This window comes from Propithecus coquereli, unplaced genomic scaffold (assembly GCF_000956105.1).
Source record: "Propithecus coquereli isolate 6110/MARCELLA unplaced genomic scaffold, Pcoq_1.0 Scaffold181, whole genome shotgun sequence".
Lineage (NCBI taxonomy): Eukaryota > Metazoa > Chordata > Mammalia > Primates > Indriidae > Propithecus > Propithecus coquereli.
Window position 1 is genome coordinate 3,826,307 of NW_012142857.1, and position 10,421 is coordinate 3,836,727.

General features: G+C 42.5%; 1 protein-coding gene across 1 annotated transcript in view; it reads right to left on the reverse strand.

Moving 5' to 3' along the window:
- Nucleotides 1–8,805, reverse strand: part of SMAD2 (SMAD family member 2) — a 103,364-nt gene extending 94,559 nt beyond the window's left edge. Inside the window, exons 1-2 of the mRNA XM_012642634.1 lie at nucleotides 8,547–8,805; nucleotides 8,151–8,236 (exon numbers count right to left, since the gene is read on the reverse strand). The gene's annotated coding sequence lies outside the window, so the exon portion shown is untranslated. The remainder of the gene's footprint in view (nucleotides 1–8,150; nucleotides 8,237–8,546) is intronic.
- Between the last annotated feature and the right edge of the window lie 1,616 nt (nucleotides 8,806–10,421).

Below are 10,421 nucleotides of genomic sequence, written 5' to 3' on the forward strand. Positions count from 1 at the left end.
TATTAAGTGAAATATATGACCATTTGTCCTAAAAGGTAATACACACACAAAGTTGCTTATAGATAAATAAAACCTCTGGAGCAGTAATACACAAAAACCTTTGGAAAGGCAACTGGGTGCAAGGGACCGGCTGGCAAAGAGACTTTTCACTACGTATCCTCTGAATTCCAAATTAAAATAATCTATTACCTATACAAAAATTCACCATTCCATGTCTAGCTGTAGATTTATTTTGATTTATCCTGCTTTACCTTGTGGTGCTATTTAAGTTCATCTAAAGATTAGTTTTTTTCTAGTTCTTCCATAGAGAAGTTTGAGGCATCTTTCTTCCATAAGCCCCAATGTTTCAATGCTATCACAACAGTTTTTAGGTGTTTCTTTTTTTTAAGTATACAGTTCCCAGAGTTCTGTCTCCTTTCTTCAAATGGCTTTACAACCTCCTCCCCAGTTACTGGATCTTATCTCTAATAAACTCCCCAAGGCCAGCTTTCCCTTAAAACTGATTTTTCTAAGTCTAGTACCTGGGCATTTTCTCTCTCTTCCTTAAGACCAACTATAAACATACATAAAACTTGTCTTTTTATCCTACATTTCCATGCGTTTGCAGTAGGAGAAGTGGCCTAATATTTGTCTGTTCTAGCATGTCTGTGTCATTTTAAGAAATTTAGATAAAGAGAGGATAGACAATAATGGCAATCACTGGAAGTAGTATGATCACTGAGAAAAGACTGCTAAGGTTGGCCATTCATCTGAAGGGGTGGAAGGGAAATATGAAAAGGAGTGGTAAAAAACACTTTACAAAATTGAAGTCAAGAACAGAGAAACTGATTAAATACAGAAAGCAAATGTCGTTTACACTTTTAAAAGGCACAGAATAGAAATTCCAGGATCTTCAAGCTGCACAGAAATATAAAATATTCCCCAAACACCTCTATGAATTTTTATCTCAAAAAAAAAACCCGAAGTTGATTATTTCAACATAAAATTCTTTAAATATGATGGTACTACCTCATATTGAACACCTAAGGTCACACTGAAAAAAGTATAAAATCATTGTACAGTCGGCCCTCTGTATTCCTGGGTTCTACATCCATGGATTCAACCAACCTTGGATGGAAAATATTCAAAAAATAAAGTTTCAGCTGTATGGAGCATGTAGACTTTTTTCCTCGTCATTATCCCTTAAACAACACAGTATAGCAACTATTTACATTGTATTAGGTATTAAGTAATCTAGAGAGAATTTAAAGACTACAGGAGGATGTACATAGGTTATATGCAAATTCTACACTTTATATAAAGAACTTGAACATTCTCAGATTTTGGTCTCCTCAGGAGGGCCTAGAACCAATCCCCCACAGATACCAAGGACAACTGTATCAGATTTTCTGCAATCTATGTTCAAACACCACAGTAGAGAAAAAAGCAGTATCATCAATGATTTGGAATTTTACAACTGTTTTAGTCACAGAAATCATTAGTAACCAGACAATAGAAAGCATTAAAAAAAAAAGGTTAAGGCACATAAAAACCAATTTCAAAAAAAACCAGATTTCTCGATTTTCACTGTAACTGCTAATATATTCTCTCCAAAGTGTAAGCTAGCAAGGAAAAACATTGCCAAATGGAAACCTAAGTCGGCCCCATGGCGAATGATGGGAAATATGCCTTTTTAAACAAAAGCAAACAAAAAAAAAATTAATGTGTTCAATTTTATAGACTGTCAAATGAAATGCAAGAGTTTGAATTTAACCCTAGAAGCAAGTCATTAGTTCACTGAAAGTCCACATTACCAAGGAACTGTTACGTAAAGAAACTGTTTAGGAATATAACCTAAAAGTCATATTCCTTTTACCTTTAATGAATTGTATGGAATCTGTATCTCTATATTCAGCATGTAAACACACAACTTACATAATGGTTTATTATCCCCAGATTACTAAAAAAATGCACCTGTCAGGTGACACACACAGGCCTAGACTCAATTCAGCACAAATATTAAGTATTCCAATTACCCTTCAAATTCCCAGAGTCTGTCTTGATCCTCTCCTGAAGCAGCAACTAACAGCTACATCAAATCATCTGGGCAGAGTCCTGAGGCTGTAAAAGTTTAATTAAAGAAAAGTTACACTAGCACTGTCCAACAGAACTTTCTACCATGATGAATGTCCTTTATCTGTGCTGTCCAATACAGTAGCTATCAGACACATAGGGCTACCTAAATTTAGATTTAATTAACTAAAATTAAATAAAATTTAACACTCAGTTCTTCATTCAGAGCCTGCATTTCAAGTGCCAAGTAGCCACATGTGGCTGGCAGCTACCTGTTAGACAGTGAGGTCTGTAGCAAAGATTTCTCTAAGACCTGTTGTTCCGCAGTGGTGCTTCAAAGGCTTCCTGGGGTAAGTACTAGGAGAAAACTGATCTGACTGGGCTTCGACAACTGCCCATCTCCCTCCCACAAAAGAGCTTTACTCCTTTTATCTGTTTTACATTTTGAGACTGCATATTTCTCTCTTAAGGCTTTCTGGTTGCTGCTGTGTGCTCAAGTTGAGTGCGTGCTTTAAAGTCTCAAACTACTGGTTCAGAGCAGAAAGACCCAACGCGTGAGCCTTGGACCCTCCTGATACTTAAAATATTTTAAAAAGAAAAGCTTAATTGACTGGCTAACATGAACTACAGCCTAAATACCTGTCTATGAAGTATTTAAAAAGTTGATATAAACACACATCTGTGTTCTCTGCCACAAATAAAGCATTGCTGGTCAACAAGAAAGCTTCAATAGTTCATTCAAATCAAGGGAGCAGGCTCAAGGGCCCAGCTCCCATTGTATCATTTAAAAGGACTCTGTAAATCAGATTCACCACCCCACATTTTGAAATGGAAGATGTAATTAAGATGGATCATACTTCCTTAATATTCACAAGACCTTAACCATTATCTCTTCATAGAATTTTTGGAAGCAGCTGAAGCAGCAAATGAAGTGCAGTTTACTTTTAAACACAGGCAAATTACGTGATCACAGATCTACTAGGCTACTTGTTCAGATCAAGAGTGTTTTTTGACTTGAGACTCAAGGTAATGAACAGATAGACTTCCAGTGGTTCAGCCAAGATTATTCTTCCTTTCTAGCTGAATACCTTAAACCTGAAACTATACCCCTCCCCCCCAAAAATGATGGAAGGTAAGGCCCTATAGATTATTCAAGGAAATGCAAGTTTTCAGATGTAAATGAGGCATGTATACTGAACAGACAGCAATTATAGTCTACACTCACTTTCCATTGCCCTACATCCTTGAGGCCAATGTAATCCCAGATTTTGAAAAATTACAGAGCTACCTGGAAGAATTAATGACAATTTCACAGTAAATTCACATATGTTAATGAAAATGAATCATTTTAGGATTTCTACTTTCTTAAGAGTACAAATCTTAAGACACATCTAAATTACCAAGCACCTGTCCTATCAGCGTGGCTCAGTTACAAATAAGAACCCACTGAGTTAAAGGAAAACTCACATTCTAGAATGTGAGGCAAGCTCATAAATCACAGAATTACCGTAATATTTCTGGATATCTGGCCAGCTAGAGGCAATGTCTAAATCCACCTGGCTTGGCAAAATTACATTCTTCCTACATGAAATTGCTGAATTGAAGCTGACAGCTATCTCTGAGGTGTAAATCTAGAATCAGCATTGAAATATGCCCTAACTGAATACATCATAATTATACCAACCTGAAGAAATGATCAAAATTGGTCAGCAACAAGCAATAAGCCTCTAACTATGCATTTTTAAATGAAAATGGCTGGATTACTTTTGTACTGCTGCTAAAAAAGAAATTCTATTTTTTTAATAGCCAAGGCTACATGTTATAAGGTTACCAATAATTATGTGATGGAGCAGATTGTTTAGAAAGTAACCCTAAGGTAGGGAGGAAGAGGATCCCCAAAAACTTATCAAAGCTAATACTGGGCAAAAGTCACATGTAATACGAGTCAAGAAGCCCTCAACAGAGATTGGCCAACTGTCCACACTTGCTTTGTCCTGGAAGAAATCTCTAACATATATCTCAAAGCCTGAATGAAAAGTTTTACATGACACGCCCACAGATTGATTACAAAAAAAAAAGACCTCCTCTGAAGAAAAGTTCTGCTATAGGATGCTACACCACTTAGATCGCCTTTCTTTACTATACTGACTAGCATAAAGACTTTTCAGTGTGGAATCATGGCTCTCTGAATGGCAAAACAAATGAAAAACATCTTTTTCATAGTAGGTACTATGGACTTATCATGAAATAAGTCATAAACTATATAGCATTATGTTCTACCCCTTTAAGAACATTTGTTAATCATCCTGAATAACAATCTAAAGAATATTATGTAGATTGCTACACTCTTAAACAGATTTTCCCAAACATGACTTATGTTAATTGATGAACATTCATTACTATGCTTTCAGGTCTGGTGCTGCACTGAATGGCCCCAGACATGCTAGTGAGGCTTTCAATGTTTGTTTTTGTGTCTTGCAGATTATCTCTATTATCCTCAACAGGCTGTTTTTTTGTTTGGTTTTTTTTTACAATAGACAGTAGGCTAACAGTTCCCCATCTTCCTACCCACCCCACAACTACACGCCCCTTAACCTCCCACACTAGCCATAATCTATGTGTTTCTAATTTACTGTGGGCTTAGAAGCCAGAAACTCTGCTTGTCAGAAACATTTTAAATAAATGCCAACAGGTTCTGACTAAGGGTCTCCAACGCTTTCCTATGCTTTAAGGTATGGACTTGGACAATTTGGCTACCCCAAGCCTTTGTGGGGTAGCCTTTCTGCTTTTCAAGGATATTAGCAAATTAGAAAGAGCCCAAGTAACTGAAACCCACAACTAGATCATTTAGGAGGACCCTTATGTCTGAGGCAATGTTCTAGCTATTTTAATCGTGATCATTTAATCCTTATAATAACCTTAAAATGTAAAGGTAATTACTTCCATTTTCAGCCAGAAAAATCAAGGCTCAAGGGTTAAGGAGTAATTTCCCCAATATTGTATCTGAGAAACCAAATATTAGCCTAGGGCTCTACTCCACAACCCAAGACTTTTCCACTACATGAGACTGCTGCCCAAACCTTATTCTCAGTTTAGCCAATTACTTTTATACTTTATTCCTGATCCTTTGACTGGAACCTGACTGATTCAAGTTTGCTTTCTTTCCTTAACCTGTTTCTATAACTAAAAGGCAATATGTAATTGAATTAAGGACAAATGACATGTACCTCTGCAAGTATATGCGTTTGGCAACAAATGTGTTTCTGAAAGACTGGCCATACCTTCAGTTTGTATAGGCCGTGCAAAATTGGTGACAAGTTCCCCCCCAAAATACACTGATAATACACTGATTGTTCCCAGTGAACTATAAGTTAACACTTCACATCTTCCCTAGCGCTATCCTCTATATTTGACAGGAAGCAATGCAAGCATACTTTAGGAACTGGTTCAGTAATAAATTTACTGCATGCTCCCTCAATTTGTACGTTAACAATTTTCTTACTCTAAACACTGGGTAATGAGGAGTTTCCATTTTTCCAATTCCATTAATGAACAGGGGTGTACTTGTTTGCTGTTACTTTATTGCCTAGTTCACAGCCTGACACACAGAAAAAGCTGTTTTTGAATAAATGCCACTTGTTCAATAAACACAAGGTATTTGTTAAATAAATGCATAACCTTTCCTGAACTAGTTTCGAATTCCTTACATTTCACATTTTCTGACATACCTCTGCAATACTTACAAAAACTAAGGGCCTATAAGCGGCTCTCCTCCTCCCATGAAAAAACAAGAAATCCAAAAGACATGCCCCTCTCCACCCTCTAAAAATTACTCTTGTCCCAAGAATATGAATAAATCTCCATCTGCCAGACTGCACTAAATACAGCTTTTACACGCATTACAAAAACACCTGTATAAAAAAGCTGCTACCTACAGCACAAAACCAACAGAATCAAAACCAAACAATAAGGAAAGCTGTCAGACCTAAAGTCAAAACTTACAACATTTGCAAAATGTAAGAATTCAATAGGTGTTTGACCAGCAGTTTATGCAGCTAAACTGAGGTTTTTTCTCTTATATATTTTCCCTCAAATGTGAAGCTTTATAACAATACGATTCTAATATTTTCTATTAGAAAATAAAAAGGAGACCTCTTGCCATCTTCAAGTATAAACAACCTTTGTTCTGAAATATTAAAGAGAACTTTTGGTGAAACACACAAAATTATCCCAAATATTCCTACCTAAGAGTTAAATGCATAACCTGACAGGCCACAAACAGGAAATCACCCTGCACAGTTTCTTACAAGACTATTATTTCATGAACTTTACAGATTGTGTAAAGAATTGACCACTTATGACTAGGTACAGGTAGGTTACAACCTTGAAAAAACAAACTTTTAACACCTATAATCCAAAATCACTTTAGAAGGTGTAGCTATCAAGTATAAAAAACCAAGCTCTCAGAGCTATTTCTTACTTAAAAGCCCAGAAATGAATGTTGCCAATCACATTACATTAATTAAACCTAGCCAACGAACTTCCTTAAACTCAATTAAATCCAACAGATTTTAACATTAAGAGTACAAGTGGGCACTCTCTTTAGAAATGCCCAAAGACAAGAACTATTTATATTTACTACCACAGCTAAGTTTACGGCAAAGACTAAGGAACTTTACAAAATAAAAGTAGTGTTACTTTTTGAATTTAATATAAACGCTTGCTAAATGACCTTTTGGCGTAGGAAATTCTTTAAATTTATTCTATGGGTTTTTTTAAGGCAAATGAAAAAAAGCCTCAAACCATGATACATTTATAAAGTCCATTTTACATTATTTCTCCCATCTCTGCGTTGCAGTTGCTTCACTAATTCATGTATTAAAACCGTCCAAACTTCATTTAACTATATGACTTACACACTTCTCTGTAAGAGGAAAACTTTTTTAAAGGGGGGCAAAATAGAGCAGCAAATGTATTTTCAGCATAATAATAGCAAATTTATTCTCTTGTTAGGCTTAAGGAAAACATCCTATCAGTAATACAGGTTCAATTCACATGAAATCAAGGAGAGAAAATGAAAAGGAATTTTGGAAGTTAATTCACATTTCAGGGACCATTTCTGAAAGGATGAAATTCCTCCAAGTGAGTTTGACTGGTTACTTATTATGATTTTTTTTATTTATTATTATTTTACATACGTGGTCTTAAAAGTTTAACATGCCAAAATTCAGGATAGTCCAAACTATAGCAACAAACAAGATATGACTTTGATGAAAAATACTGCTTGCAAATTCGTTTTACCTGGAGACTTTTTTCTTAAAAGGTTTGACTGACAACAAACTGCTAGTATTTAGCTTTTAAAGGGTCAAGAGGTAGGAATAACCAAACTAACCTGGGTGTTGTTTTTCTTTTGTTTAGGATCAAAAGAAAACCATAACCACGTAAGGAAAGTAAATAAAAGACAAAAGTACCTGACCTAAGGACAGTATCCCCCACAAGACAACAAAAAATTAAAGTTGCAATTCTGAAAACCAAGTTTGAAATACGTGAAATCAATTAGCATGCTTTCTAAAGGCGTGTGATAAAAGCTAACAGGCTCCACTCACACAGCAACTTTCACAAATGAGTAAAGGATGATCTCGACAGAGTTATCAGCCGTGTGCGTATGTTTGGGTGAGAGTACACAAAAGCAATAAAAAAACCCGAGAGTATTATGGTTAACAAAGGTTACAGGACCAAAAAAAAAAAAGTGGAAGCAAAGTATTACCAGCTCCTAATAGGGCTTCCCAACAACTCCTAAAACAAGAGCTCTGGCCCTTCGGCTTTAAAAATCAGAACCACAAACTACCGAGCGCGTCGGCCGCGGAGGAGAAGGAACGCAGGCGGCTCCCGCCCCGGGCCCGGGCGGACACACAGCTCCGGGACGCCGAGCCCCTGCCCTCCCGGCCCGGACCCCCGATGCCCGGGCCGGCGCGCCCACGGCCCCGAACTCGCCACACCCCAACCCCCACCCCACCGTGGCCATGTGACACGGCTAACCACCCCGGCCCCGGCCAAACACACCCCTAGCCCGAGGCCCGCGGGCGCCCAGGCTTTACCTGCACAGAGGGGCCGGGTTCCGCCCTGTCAGCTCCGGGGGGTCCGGGACCTTTTGTTCCTTCCTCTTCCGATGGGATGGAGGGGGCTGGGAGGGGAAGAGGGGAATGGGCGATTGGAGGCGGAACTGAAAACACTCCAGGCTGCTGTCTTCCCGCCCCGCCCCGCCCCCCAAGCCGGGCCCGGCCGGCCGCCCAAGCGCACAGGAGGGTGGGGGCCCGGCCGCCGCCCGCGAGGAAAGAGGGCTGAGGGCGCGCGCCCCGCGCCGCCCCTCCTCCCCTCAGGCGCGCGCCCGCATCCCCTCTCGGCCGCCCGCTCGGCCGCGCCCTCACCGCCGGCCCACCTCCGCTTCCGCCCTCCGCCCTCGGCCGCCGGACGCCGCGGCGCAGCGCACCCACCTCCCGGCGGCTCGCTTGGCGCTCGCGGGCTGCTGGCTGGCGAGCTGCTTCTCCGCCGCCGCGGCCGCGCGGGTAGACCCGCCTCCCACCCCGGGCCGCGAGCCCCGCCGATTCGCCGACGCAGCCCCGGGGCTGGCACCCTGCCGCCCGCTGATTGGCGCCCCCAGCCGCCCGTTAGGGCGCGAGGCACGCCGGCCGAGCGCCGCGCGGGGCGCGCACTGAAGACGGAGGGAGCGGAGGAGGAAAGGAAGGAGGCCCAGCGCCGCGGGAAGAGCTGTGGGGCGAGCGGGGCGCGGGGAGTCGCGGGCCACCGCCTCCCCACCTCCCTTTGCCTTCGGCCCGCTCCGCCTCCCGGCCGGACCGGCGGCGTCCGCAGCCAATCAGCGCGCGGGGAGCTCGGGGTGTGAGCCGCGCGTCGGGGGCCTCGAATCGGAAGGGAGACGTCGCTCGCTGATTGGTCCCGCCTCCCCCGTCGAGCGTGAGGCGAGGCGGGGCGCGGCCGGGCGGGTTGGGACGTCCGCGGTTTCGCTTGAGTTCGTCTCCGGCGCGCTCCCACAGTGCCCGGGGGAGGGAACCGGAGGCCTGCAGCCTTCCGTGGTGGAAGGCGACCCCAGGGACCAGTGGGCCCCGGGACCCTCCCAGCTCCTCGCCAGCGCCGTTGGGAGGGGCCTAGGGGGGCCGCCGCCTCGTCCCCCTGGTCGTGAGTCTGAGAGTGGACACGTGCTCATCCCCCAGGGAGGCCTCGGGCCCGCCTGGAGGCCGGGACGCGCCTGGGACAGAAAAGCTTCTGGAGATGCCCGGGTACCCGCCCGCCGCTGGGTGCGCCCTATGCAAATCAGCGGGCGAGTGGGCGGGGCCCTCGTGCTGCCGACTGGGGCGAGTCCGAGATGTAAATAAGCCTATAGCAGGGGGCTTTTACGTTCATTTAGGACCAGAGTAGGGGGTGCCTGATATTTTTGTCTAACCTGCTTCGTGGTACCATCTTCAGTAAAAGTGACATTAATAATGAGTGTTCCAAAGGGTCCTTGTGAAGTCTAAAAGATAAGTGCTGTCAAGATGCCCCTTAATTGCTGGGTTGTCTTCCCTCCCCTTTACTGTTGTGGAGATGTTCCTAGGCCCCAACTTCAGACATCTGCCTTACAGGAGGCGGCAAGGCCCTAAACTTATGACTACCCAGGGGATAACCCCTCCCAGGGGTAACCTTGTTGCTTTTTCCTTAGGGACACCCAAGCCTCTGCTGACAAAATATTGAACTCAACTAATCACATCAAGTATTTATTAAGCGCCTTCTATGTTCGGAAGCACCACAGAACTGAAGTTGAAAAGAAACTTCGGTCTCAGACAGGGAGTTGGTGGCAGAGACAAGACTAGAATACAGCTTTCTTGGCTGCTTGTCCAGCACTCATTCTCATGTGCTTCATAGATTTAACTGGGGATTCAAGGTAAGCAAGCAGGAAAAAGTAACTACCAATACAAATCAGTAATCAGGAAGTACCAAATGAGCATTTCCAACAGTAAGAATTTTTGAAGTATACTCCTGTGAGAATTGAAGGTGTCCCAGAGGAGGTGCCTTCAAGTGGACCCTGAGTGATATTTGGCCATCCCCTGAATCATACAGGTTTTCCAGATGTCCTTTCAAAATCTCCAGCATTTCCACTATTTCTCTCAAACGTGTAAAGTACTTTTCTCATGGAAAGGTTGCAATGAAGAGCGTGCACCGTGGAGTCAGGCATTAGGCAAATTGTAGTTCTGAATGCAGCTCTGTTCCAAATGTGTGATCTTTGGCAAGTGGAACTCACCTGCAATGATACTTACTTAAATATAGTTATGTGATGATTAAATAAAACAATCAATATGAAAGTGAATAGCACAGGG